At 41.0% G+C, this 13,314-nt stretch overlaps 1 protein-coding gene across 4 annotated transcripts in view; it reads left to right on the top strand.

The window, feature by feature from the left end:
- The first annotated feature begins 8,006 nt into the window (after nucleotides 1-8,006).
- Nucleotides 8,007-13,314, top strand: part of asphd2 (aspartate beta-hydroxylase domain containing 2) — a 44,779-nt gene continuing 39,471 nt past the window's right edge. For 2 of the 4 annotated variants that reach the window (XM_043715476.1, XM_043715474.1), the window contains exons 1-2: nucleotides 8,007-8,132; nucleotides 12,815-12,897. The gene's annotated coding sequence lies outside the window, so the exon portion shown is untranslated. The remainder of the gene's footprint in view (nucleotides 8,133-12,814; nucleotides 12,898-13,314) is intronic. The other 2 variants (XM_043715473.1, XM_043715475.1) reach the window with 1 other exon arrangement.

Genomic DNA, 13,314 nt, shown 5'->3' with positions numbered 1-13,314 from the left:
TACCTTTCAGCCATTTCTGTATCCAAATGGGTGGTGCTCCCTGTATTCCATGAGATCCTGAAGAAGGGCTCATGCCCGAAACGTCGATTCTCCTGCTCCTTGGATGCTGCCTGACCTGCTGTGCTTTTCCAACAACATATTTTCAGCTTCCATGAAATCTAACCTTGCTAGCTAGTCTCTTATGGGGAACCTTGATGAACACCTTACTGAAGTCCATACTGATCACGTCAACGCTCTGCCCTCATCAATCCTCTTTGTTACTTCTTCAAAAAACTCAATCAAGTTTGTGAGAATGTTGACTATCCCTAATCAGTCCTTGCCTTTCCAAATACATATACATACTGTCCCTCAGGATTCTCTCCAACACATTGCCCAACACCAACGTCAGGCTCACTGGTCTATAGTTCCCTGGCTTGTCCTTACCACCTTTCTTAAACAGTGGCACCACATTCGTCAACCTCCAGTCTTCCGGCTCTTCACCTGTGATAATCGATGATACAAATATCTCAGCAAGGGGCCAGCAATCACTTCCCTAGCTTCCCCACAGAGTTCTAGGGTACACCTGATCAGGTCCTGAGGATTTATCCACTTTTATGTGTTTCAAGACATCCAGCATTTCCTCCTCTGTAAAGTGGACATTTTCCAATTGTCATCATCTATTTTCCTACATTCTATATCTTCCATTTCCTTCTCCACAGTAAACACTGACCCAAAATAGTCATTTATTATCTCCCCATCTCCTGTGGCTCCACACCAAGGTCGCCTAGATGATCTTTGAGGGGCCCTATTGTCTCCCTAGTTACTCTTTTGTCCTTAATGTGTTTTTAAAACCCCTTTGGATTCTTCTTAACTCGTGTTGCCAAAGCTATCTCATGTCCCCTTCTTGCCCTCCTGATTTCCCTTTTTGTATACTCCTACTCCTTTATACTCTCAGGGATCGAGTCAATCCCTAAGGATTGACTCGATCTATCCTATCTATACCTGACAGTTGCTTTCTTCTTTTTCTTAACCAAACCCTCCATTTCTTTAGGCATCCAGCATTCCCTATACCTACCAGCCTTTCCTTTCACCCTGACAGAAATATACTGTCTCTGGACTGGTGTTATTTCATTTCTGAAGGCTTCCCATTTTCCAGCTGTTCGCTCCCAGCGAACAATCAACTTTTGAAAGTTTTTGCCTAATACCATCAAAATTAGCCTTTCTCCAATTTCGAACTTCAACTTTTAGATCTGGCTTATCCTTTTCCATCACTATTTTAAATCTAATAAATTTATGGTCACTGGCCCCAAAGTGCTGCCACCTCAGTCACCTGTCCTGCCTTATTTCCCAAGAGTAGGTCAAGTTTTGCACCTTCTCTAGTATGTACATCCACGTACTGAATCAGAAAAATTTCTTGTGCACACTTAACAGTTTCAAAATTTTTTTCAGGACTATTTAATAGTCTCATTGGTGCACACAAATCAGTTTTATAATTAATTTGCTGAGTGTTGATATGAAAAAAAATTCTGAAAATGTGCCTACTGGTGACTGTGAGTCTAAAATCAAGAGTCATTGAGGGATCTGAAGCATTCAAAGGAGAACTGAGCAGATTTCCCGCAAGCTTTCACAAATTTCTACAACTGGTTGAATCTAGCTATATTGATTAGTGCGACACATTTTGTGATGCAGTCTAGTCTAGACAGTTTGAATCACAAACTGGAGTAAAAGATACAGGAAATTGGAGTTTTTGTTTATGCTCTGTACTCTTTTCCCTTAAAGGGGCAGCTCATGAGAAAGTTGTAGATTTCAACGAAATCAGAAGGCCTCTGTCTCCATGTCAAACAGACTTGATCTAATAGTTTTGTTGATAATTACAGCAATCAAAGTTGACCTGTTAATTCCCTTCCTGCTCCAATACCAAACTAATAAAAGTCTAGTTCACAACTGTCCCTAGGTTAGTGAAACTAGCCTGGGCCCTGCACTAAGTCCATAGGGACCTGATGGCCGAACTTTGAGTAGGCAAAACTGGAACTGTGTAACCTTTCATAGTTATCCTGGTTGAGGGGAGATGCCCACACAATGTGATTTTCCCTGGGTCTCGCAACCCCCTCAGGACAGCTTTGCTCTCAATGTTGATGAATTAGAACCTGTGTATTTCTTTCTGATTGTTCTCTTGGTCGTGCTGTAAGTAATCCATACAGGCCAAGAAAGGCCCAAGTCTTTGTCCCAGGATGGGTTGAGTCAGTTGATCATTGTTTCATCAACACATCGCTTTTGTGATGACTGGGTGAAAATGCAGGTTTAGAGATGTCCAGACAGCACTCTGCTCAGCGTATGATGCATCTCACAGTTGAAGATCTTGTCTTGACAACAATTCAAGCATGACTGGCCATTTGAGCACAACTATGGAGAATGGCCAGTGCTTGGCAAAATGTATTTTAGCTTGTGTTGGCAAGTTCAAAAAAGACAAAGCAGAATTATATAAATCCAATGACGTTCCCCATTTCGACTTAAAGGCAGCATGCTCAAGAAACATAAAATTTGCATCCAACAATAAGATAGGTTATTGAGTTTTTAACTTTGGCAGGAAGAGTAAAGGAGCTGCATATTATTTAAATGGAGAAAGACTGCAGAAAACTACAGCACAGACGGGGATTTGGGAGTCCTTCTGCCTAGCTCACAAAAAGCTAACTTGCAATAACAGGTGACAGAGGAGGCAAATTAAAAGTTGGCCCTTATTGCAAAGGAAAAGGAGTTTAAAAATTGGGAGGTCTTCATAAAATTGTACAAGATACTGGTCAAACAACAGCTGGAATACTATGAACAAAAGGAAAGATATACAGGCAGTGGAGGCAGTATGGCAAATGTTCATTAGCTTGATTCCTGGTATGGAGGGATTGTCTTATAAGTAGAGGTTGAGTAGATTCAGCCATACTCAATACAATTTAGAAGAATGAGAGGTGATTTTATTTAAACATACAAAGTTTTTAAGGAACTTGACATGGTGAATGTAGAAAGGTTGCTTCCCACTGTAAGAGAGTCTGGAAACTGAACTGTATGAGCCATGTGGCTATAAGAGCAGCTCACCGGCTTGGGAACCTGCATGGATTAACTCACCTCCTAACTGCCCAAGGATTGTCCCACCATCAACAAATGACAAGTCAAGAGTGTAATGAAATTTTCCCCATTTGCCTGGATGAGTGCAGCTCCAGCAACACTCAAGGGGCTTGATAGCATCTGGAACCAAGCAACCTAATGGATTGACACCTCTTGAATATTCATTCTTTTCAATACTGATACACAGTAGCACAGTCTGCGCCATCTACAAGATGAACTGTGGAAATTCAACAAGATTCATTCAACAAAATTTGGGACTAGGTTAGATTGGAATTGTGTTTAGCAAGGACTGGTTTGACCAAAGGGTCTGTTTCCATGCTATCTGACTCTATAACAACACCTTCAAAACCCACCACCTCTCCTACCCATAAGCCGATGTATGGGAACACCACAAACTGCTGGCTCATCTGCAAGTCATGTACTATCCTGACTTATCATTGTTCCTTCACTGTCACTGGATCAAAATTCTGGATCTCCCTTCCTAATAGCACTATAGGTGTCATGGCAGCTCAAGGAAGGCAGTAGTTCAAGAAAGCAGCTCATCTCTACCTTTCCAGGGCAATTAGGGATGGGCAATAAATAGTGGCCAACCTCGCAACCAATGAAGGAATAAACAAAGTTCCACAGAAGGGGCTGAACAGTCTTGGATCATACACAAGTTCTTATTTTGATATGAGCCAATCAACTTTGACATAGCACATAGGAGATAAGTGTCAAGTTTAGTGTTTTGGTAAAGATGGATGCTAGGGAATATATGAAACAGGGTGTGCACAATTCAGTGCTCATTTTAAAGTCAGGCTCTCTGCCTTTAGTCCTTAGACCTGTCCATTCAATTGGATCATCTGATTAACTCCATTTTTAAAAATTCTTTCATTGACATGGAAGCCATTGGCAAGGCCAGCATCTATTGCCTATGTGTAATTGCCCTTGAACTGGTTTACTGATTAGGCCATTTAAGAGACAATAGCTTCAGGAGTGGAAAAGTAATTAAGTGCAATGTAAATCATATGTTACAATGGCACAGATTAATCAAGCGCAGTCAGAAACGACAAATCCTGTCGGATTTAATTGATTGATTTGTTTTCTCCAAGGATGGCCAAAAAGGGTTTGTTATGGCCTATGTGGATTTTAGCAAGGTATTTTGACAAGGTTTTGTGATTGGAACACGCGTAGGTTTCCACAGGGCTCAGCACTAGGGTCCTTTTTTCTATCATATGTGTCAATCATTTAGACTTGAACATAGGGAGCATGTTTAAGAAATTGTGGACAATATAAAAAAATTGTGTCTGGTAAAAATGCCATAAATGGTCCTTTCCCAAAGATGGAAAATTTCTAGACTAGGGGGCATATTTTTTAAGTGAGAGCAGAGAGATTTAAAAAAGATATATGGGGCATTTTTTTACACAGAGGGTGGTTTGCGTGTAGAATGAACTTCTGAGGAAGTTCTACTCTCTCGTGAGAGAAAGACAATTAGTGGTAGTTTAACCTGAGGGTCACCATGCCTCAGGCGATGGGAGAGAGGTTGAGAAGGTAAGTCCTTCATAGTAACCTTAGCAGGTGCGGGAATTAAACCTATGTTGTTGGCTTCGCTCTGCATTGCAAACCAGCCATCCAAACTAACCAAAAAAAAATGAAAGAACTGTGGATGCTGTAAATCAGAAACAAAAACAGAAATTGCTGGGAAAGCTCTGTTCTGAAGAAGTGTCACTCAACCCAAAACATTAACTCTGATTTCTCTCCACAGACGTTGCCAGAACTTCTAAGCTTTTCCAGCAATTTCTGTTTTTGATCCAAGCTAACCAATCAGGTAGTTGTTTGATTGGAGCCTATCCACTGACTTAAAGCTCGCTGTTTCCACCACAAGCACAAAGTGGCAATTGTGTGTATCATCTACACTGCAAGACCACCACCTGAAGGTTTCCCTACAAATTACACACCCTCCTGACTTAGAAATATAACACTGTCCCCTCTTCAACTTTTGGTCAAAATCCTTGAACATTTTCCATAATTGCATTGTAGGTGTACCTACATCACATGGTCAGTCGTGGTTCAAGAATATTGCCCACCACCACCTTTCCAGGGTATTTTGGGATGGACAATGAATGCTAACCTCGTCAGTGATGGGCGCTGCACTGAGGTTGCGAGAATTATTTTTGGTAAGGCATAAAGGTTCAAAGGGAGGAGCCAAGTTGGAGTTATTGGATAACAGTTGTAATGTTACTGGAGTAGTAATCCAGTAACCAAGCTAATGCGCTGGGAACATGGCTTCAAAACCCACCATGGCAGCTGGTGGAATTTTGAGTTCAATTATTAAATCAAGAACATAAAGTTACTTTCAGTAATGATGGTCATGACAATGTTCATAGAGTCATCTCATCCGACTCAATGAAACCCTTTTGTGGAAGGAATTTTGTCATCCATTCCCGGCCTGGCCTACATTTGACTACAGAACTTTAAAGCTATGTAAACTTGTCTGACTTCTTATATTGTCTAAGTATACTGTGTTAACCAGGATCATACTGGAAGATTCAGTTTGGACTCCATTAATTACCTCTGTTTACCACCCCTCAGATGTTGCCAGGTCTGCTGAGTTTCTCCAGCACTTTTCATTTGTGTTGCCAAACACATATCCAATAAAGATTGGTAAAAAGGACAAAGCCTCTGCAAATTTCCATCCTAAAAAGGATGTAAACTGGAACTAGTTCAGAGATAAGTCATGGAATGGCAGAACACACATTGGATTGTGAAACGCTTTGGAACTGGGGTCTGCAAACTGTAATTCTAGAGTTACATTTGGCCCATTAAGGATTTATAGGGCTCCCAAATCTGATAATAAAACCCATTTTCATGGCTTGGTTTGTCTTCTACTCATGTTACACTTTTCAAAAACTATACATTAATAAACAGCTTTGCTTCATCAAAATGTCTAATCTTTCATCATTTTTTGTCATCCGAATGTTAGATTGTGGTCCTCGGATGCAGATATTGCACTCATTTGGACCACAGTTTTAAAGAAGCATCTATTCGAGTCATGATTCGGAGATGCCGGTGTTGGACTGGGATGTACAAAGTTAAAAATCACACAACACCAGGTTATAGTCCAACAGGTTTAATTGGAAGCACACTAGCTTTCGGAGTGACGCTCCTTCATCAGGTGATTGACAATCACCTGATGAAAGAGCGTCGCTCCGAAAGCTAGTGTGCTTCCAATTAAACCTGTTGGACTATAACCTGGTGTTGTGTGATTTTTAACTCTATTCGAGTCATTATGGCCAGTGATCCTGGTGGCTTTGGGATGTCCTGGGGTTCTGGAACGAAATGGCAAATGGGCAAAATTAAAAATCACACAACACCAAGTTTATTTGGAAGCACTAGCCTGCTCCTTTATTAGGTGGTTGTGGAGTATAAGATCATAAGACACATAATTTATAGCAAAGGATTACGGTGATATATTGAACAGACCTGGATTGTTAAGTCTTTCATCTTTTAGAATGAGTTGCAGGTTTCAATTCATTAATATGTAAATCCCAGAACTACTTTTAAGTCACTTTCTCAAGATAATTTAAGATTTTATAACAAAAGGTGTCATCTCAGCTGTTCAGCTCAGACAATGCATTAAAGGTGTGAGGTCAAGTCTGTCTGTATCCCAATCTTGAGTCAGACTAGTTCTACTTCCAAAGTGGAATTTACAAAATATTACATGTATTGACTGCCTGCAGACTATGCATTTTTGAGCAAAATAGAATGTATCTGCAAATATAATTCTGCAAATACAAATTCACCCCATAGACGTAAATGTGCATGCGCATGCATGACAGAGAGTGTGTGTGTGTGTGAGTGTGAGTGCGTGAGTGTGGGTGTAATGGAGTATAAGCCTATGAGAGGGTGTGTGTGTGGGTGTGAGTGTGAGGTGTTGTGTGTGTGTGAGAGAGAGGCCGTGTGCATGAGAGAGGGTCTGTGTAAGTGTGTAAGAGTGCGTGTGCGAGAGATGGAGACAGAGAGAGAGATTAGTGTAGTAGGGTCACCTGTTATGTGACATGAACCCAAAATCCCCGTTAAAGCCAAAGGGATATGGCCCAAGTGTTGGTAAATGGGACTAGATCATGTTAAGATAACTGGTTGACATGGACAAGTTGGACTTAAGAGTTTGTTTCTGTACTGCACATCTTATGACTCTAGACTCAGAAAATGCACAATCATGTAATATCCTGCAAATTCCACTTTGGAAATAGAACCAGTCTGACTCAAAATTGGGATACAAACAGCCTGATACCTCATACCTTTAATGAACCTAAACCTGCAATCCATTCTAAAAGATGAAAGACTTAACAATCCAGGTTTGTTCAATATATCAGTGTATGCTACTGTAATTTTTTTTGCCATACTTTCTGTCTTATAATCTTATACTTCACAACCACCACATGAAGGAGCAGCGCTCCGAAAGCTAGTGCTCACAAATAAACCTGTTGGACTACAACCTGGTGTCGTGGAGTTTAACATTGGCACCTCCACATCCTGACATATGAGCGCATTCCTTCAGGTGGCGCTATTGGGGGAGGCCATGCCAGCGGCGGGGATGTTGTGGGGCCGGGTCAGTCAGGATCCCACGACACTTGTCGATCGGTTTCCCCTCCCTCCCCATCTAAAACACCGTTGTTTTGCGCATGCGTCCGTGGTGGGCACCGCCGGGAATTGTAGTTTTGGCTCGACTGCGCCGTTCGCGTATTTCTGCGCCCGGTTTGGTTTTTTTCTAACATCGCAGCCTTGATGGGATACAAGCTCTTAACGGGCGGTTAAAAAAAGGAAAAGTTAAAGGGACTATTGTTTTGGGGGGCTGAGTAAGCCTGTGGAGAACTTGAGGCGGTTGTGTTGGGGATGGGGGAGGGGCGAGGGGCGAGAAGGAGCGCGAGCGGCCTTGGCGGGTGGGCGGGGCGGAGGCGCAGCGGCGCGCTGACGTCACACGCACGGTCTGGCTGGCTGGAGGAAGCTGCAGATTAATGAAGCTGCTCCCTCGCTTTTTTGGCAGCATTTTTCAGGTGGGCACTGATTCTCTGCAACGGTGAGGGGAAGCGGGCATGCACAATGCAATCATCCTCTTTGCTTGGCGTAATGCCGAGGCATTGCTGCAATTGCATTTGTGACCAGGCAGCATTTAAGTTTGTGTTTATATATTTATATACTATACCATATGTCCTCTTGTGCATGTTTTCACTCTATTTATCTCTCTCTCTCTCTCTTCCCAACCACCAACTCCCCAACCCCCTCCTCCCTCCAAATCCCCTGCCACCACTGCTGTTGGGTTTGTGTCACGTTCTTGCAGGGGTCAAGCAGAGACTGCAAGCTCAGGCCTATCACCGCATCGCTCTCCTCACCCTCTAAGCGAAGAGACTTAGGAGGTGGAATGAGCGGGAGATGTGGTTTTATACTTTAAACTTTGTGTGTCACAGGTGGTTTTGTTTTCTTCCTGTCAGTGCTGAGTTTACAGCAGATTAGACTGCAAATGATACTTGATACTGGTGCAGGTGCAATGCACAGGAAATGCTGATGGCAGACGAGCTGTCTGCCTCACGATCTGTGGTGCTGATTCGCAAGGGGACATTTCAGTAAATGGCCAGTTAAAGCTGGAGAAAAAAATGTTAGATTGTGGCAGATTGATTATTTTTAAAATTACTAATACTTTTGCAGCAAGGTTTGGTTCACCGTAGTGGCAATAAGCGTTTTGTTGTACCTCCACGCAGGTTAATAATATTACGGTGATGTTGATCTGCTGTTAATACATTATGAATGGACTCGCACGAGCTCATGTATTTACAAATGTCATATCCTTTGGCTTTCAAATTGATTCTTGAAAATCGGATTCCTTTTTGAAGAGTTTCTGCTCCTGATTTTTATTTAATGATCCATAATGAACTTTGGTTTTGGTTGTAATCTAAATGACTGTCCCTTCTCCACAGCCTCGTTCCAATAATCTATCAATACAGTATGTTGTCTAGGCTGCGAGATAGAGAATGACCTCAAGAGCAAAGTCCCAGAGGGTTTATTGATGTCTGTGGAACCATGCAGAATATAAATAAATGCATTTTGAGCAGTGGGGGAGAAAGTGAAGGGGAAATGGGAAGAAATTGGTAGAAGAAAATTAGATCAGTGTCATATAAGTTTTTTTTTCCAAACTTGCTAATACTATAAAATTGCTGTTTTACTGGAATTTAGATTTTAAACTGTTTGGAGAGAACTGACTATCTTTTCACCATGCATGTAAGAATTTTTAATGATAAATGTTAGAAACGAAAATCGCTTCTCAATAATCGCTCTAGACAAATTCAGGAAAACAAAGTTTTATTAACAAGTCAAGTCTGCAGAGTCGGGCACCCTTAAAGAAAAGGCGCGCTGAGGCTTACAAAGTCTCCATTATTTATAGGACAAGTCCCTCCTCTCCTTGGCTCCAACAAGCCATGAGGTTCACATTCTTAAAAACATCATTATTTTTATCACAAAGTCTGCAACAGAAGGCTCCAGAGTCTCCAAAGTTTGTTGTTTTTCTCACCCTGTAGTCTTATCAGTCAAAAGCTTTAATCTGAAACAGATGTCAAGTCGTACTCCCATCCTGGAGTCTTATCAGCCAAGGACTTATCCTTCTCTGCTGTGTGAATGGCTTCATTAATCAAGAGCCTGCTTGCTTTTACTATCGCTCACAAATTGTCAGCATTCTGCACAATTTAAACTACTCTACTTTTGAGTATATAAAATGGTTGTTAGAAAAGAAACAAAGGTTTTGTCTTTTATTATAGATCAGTCTGTGGTCCAGGCACATCTTAAAGTTTAAACCGAAATTACCTCTCTCAATAAATGTTTGGTTTGACACAGCATTTCAATGTAAAATTGACAGCTTTGATTTGAGGTGTGTGAGATTAACTGGTATGATTTAATGAAAAAAAATACCCTGGTATACAATATTTGTTTAGGACTAGGAGGTCCCTTTCAAGTCCACCTGCCATTTAGATTGTCATGGTGCGATAGAAAAGTGGTTCTTTTTCTGCCACTTTAATTGAAGATTGTGGATTCAAGTACAATTCCAAATCTTAAACACAAAATCTAGGCTGGCAGTCCAATGTGGTACCAAAGGACTATGCTGTTGAAAGCTGTATTTCGAGTGAGATGTTAAACTGGGGCTCTGGTTGCCCTCTTTGGTGCACTATTTTGAAGAAGAGTGGGAGAACTGTACCCAGAGATAGCTTGCTCAACATTTATCCCCCAACCAACATTACAAAAACATTATCTGGTTGACATCAGTTTGTTGTTTGCGGCAGCTTGATGTGTGCAAATTAGCTGCTGTGTTTCCCACATTACAGCAGCGAGTCCACTTCAAGAGCACTCCATTCACTAGCTGAACATTGCTTTGGGATGTCCTAGGGTCATGAAAGGTACTATGTAATTACCCTATGTAATTTATTTTCTCTCCCTCATGAAGCCATTGTCATAGTTGCCAATCATTCTTGATATATGTACAAGGTTTCATTGAGGATATCACCAAGTTTTGTTTCATTACAAAAGCTTCAACTAGTCTTGCCTTTGACTGCTCCCACACACCAATGTATTTTCAATTGGCATTGTTGGATCCTGATTTTCTTTTCCCCTTTTAAATCTAGGGCTGCTCTGCTAATTGTAGCTTAACCATATCCCAGTATAGATCAGCTGTGATTGCATCCACTGAGGAGTGAACCTGTTATGTTCCTGATATGTATGGTCCATATGTGATCATCAAAGCTAAAAGAGGCACAAAGGAGGAATGAGTTATAAGCAATCACAGTAAATGCATTTATTTAAGCTAGAAAGTAATAGACACTACCAAGTTTGAGATTTGAGAAACTATGCATTGTAGCAGCATGCACTAAGGGCATAGCTTTTAGATCATCAAGGCGGCACAGTGGCTCAGTGGTTAGCACAGTTGCCTCACAGCACCAGAGACCCAGGTTCAATTCTAGCCTTGGGCGATCATCTGAATGGAGTTTGTATATTCTCCCCATGTCTGCGTGGGTTTCCTCCAGGTGCTCCGGTTTCCTCCCATGATCCAAAGATGTGCTGGCTAGGTAAATTGACCATGCTAAAGTTGTCCATAGTGTTCAGGGATGTATAGATTAGTCAGTGGAAATGTAGGGTAATAGGGTAGGGCAATGAGCCTGGGTGGGTTACTGTTTGAAGGGTTGGTGTGGACTTGTTGGGCCAAATGGCCTGTTTCCACATTGAAGGGATTCTATGATCAAATAGTTTCAGACAAATGCATCTTCAGCGCTTAACAGAATACTATTGCGGAGGTTTTTTAAATCAAAAACAGAAAGTTCTGGAGAAACTCAAAGCAGAGTTGAAATTTCAAGTCAAGTAACCAAACTTCAGAACTGTCAGTCTGAATTTTCCTCTTTCCTTAATTTTTCACGTTTGCTCTGTTATATTTTGGAGACAGTGCTGTACCTTTGCCTCCCTTCATTTAACTAAATTATAATCCATGACTCAATAGCATCTCCCATCAGATGCGCATGGGTTCAAATCCTACTCCAGTAACTTGAGTGCAAAATCCAAAGCCTTTTTAAAATACTTCAATCCAGTGATAAGGAAGTGCTGCTAAACCAAGACTTAGTCTATCCTAGTGGGTGTCAAAGATCCCATGATGCTGATTTGAGGAGGAGCAAGCAATTTCTGTTCTGGTCAATATCTATCCCTCAGCCATTGCTCTTTTTATACATTGTTCAAAGAGGCTGACCTGTCAGGTATCAGAACGAGTTGTGAAGAGATTCGGGATGGCCTGTGGTCCTGAGAGGCATGATATAAATGCTAGCCTCTCTATTTCACAATTGAAATCTTTCCATGCAGAGCATTGTGTGTGCAAGCTTTCAAAACATTGCTGTATTAATGATCCTTTCTTAAAACATACACTTTCTGTAAATCTCCTGACCTTTACAGCAGCAATCCTGACGCAGAATAATGAATTCGAGGCTAAAGTAAATAGCACATCTGTAGTGGATTATGTAATCCTGTTTCGTGAATCTGCAGTTAAGTCTATTCTGTTTAAAATCTAATTTAAAAATCTCCAGTACAAAAAAGTAGCACTTCTGCAAATACTACCAAATATATAAATATTTGAATATCAGCAAGGTTGCTCATAATCGGAGATGTTATCAAAATATTGTTGTATTCTCCGCATGAAGTGTTCCCTTCAACCCCTGATGCTCAATGGCCTTCATTCTATCCTTCCTTTTCTCATCCGAGCAGTTATTGACCAGTCAGCATTCTATATCTTGCAGAGTTTAAAGCTGAAGAGTCTTTTGTTTCTTTGACCTTCACAGAATGTGCACTGCTCACATAGCTACAGGGTGCTGCATGACAAATCCAAATAGCACAACCTCCACATCCAGTCATCGTGTGACAACTTAATTTATGCTTTTTTTTCACACAAGCAGACAGTGTTATGGTCTTCTAAATGTTGTCTAATTGTTAAATAGTGTGTTGCAAAAGCTTTTATTGTACTTGAGATTTATTAATAATTGTCAAAACATCATCTTTTGAGGATGTAAGAGAGATTAGTACTTCACTAATTTTGTTTGGAAGCCCTGTGTTAAATCAGTCTTTGGCATCAAGTTTCCAAATTAGCCTTTTGGCATCCTTTAATTAATAGGTTCGCATCAGGTCAGCTCCACTCCCAATCTTTGTGCTTGTATTTTATCAGAATCTGAAAAAGCTGGAACTTTTAGTTGGTCAGTCGATGTCTGGAAAGAAAAGATGAATTAATACCTCAAGTGACAGAAGCAGGTGAATTTCAGACATTTTTTTTGATGCTAAATGAAGGGGAGGGAATGTAATGTATACAACCTAGACACTAAAATACCGAAGAGTTTTGTATATTCTTTAAAAGTAATTCTTGTATTTGAAGCTGGATTTCTCAAAGGTGGTAAATTGACACTGGTTCAGTGGTATTAATCAAACTTTATTACATTGCAAGGTTTGTGAAGGTTTGTAGCTCAGGTTGAGGCTTAGAGTGTAGGTTTGCTCGCTGAGCTGTAGGTTTGATATGCAGACGTTTCATTACCTGGCTAGGTAACATCATCAGTGGCGACCTCCAAGTGAAGCGAAGCTGTTGTCTCCTGCTTTCTATTTATATCTTTCTCCTGGATGGGGTTCCTGGGGTTTGTGGTGATGTCATTTCCTATTCGTTTTCTGAGGGGTTGA

This window comes from Chiloscyllium plagiosum, chromosome 25, assembly GCF_004010195.1.
Source record: "Chiloscyllium plagiosum isolate BGI_BamShark_2017 chromosome 25, ASM401019v2, whole genome shotgun sequence".
Classification (NCBI taxonomy): domain Eukaryota; kingdom Metazoa; phylum Chordata; class Chondrichthyes; order Orectolobiformes; family Hemiscylliidae; genus Chiloscyllium; species Chiloscyllium plagiosum.
Note: the sequence above shows the minus strand (reverse complement) of the source record. Positions and strands in the feature narration are given on the sequence as shown.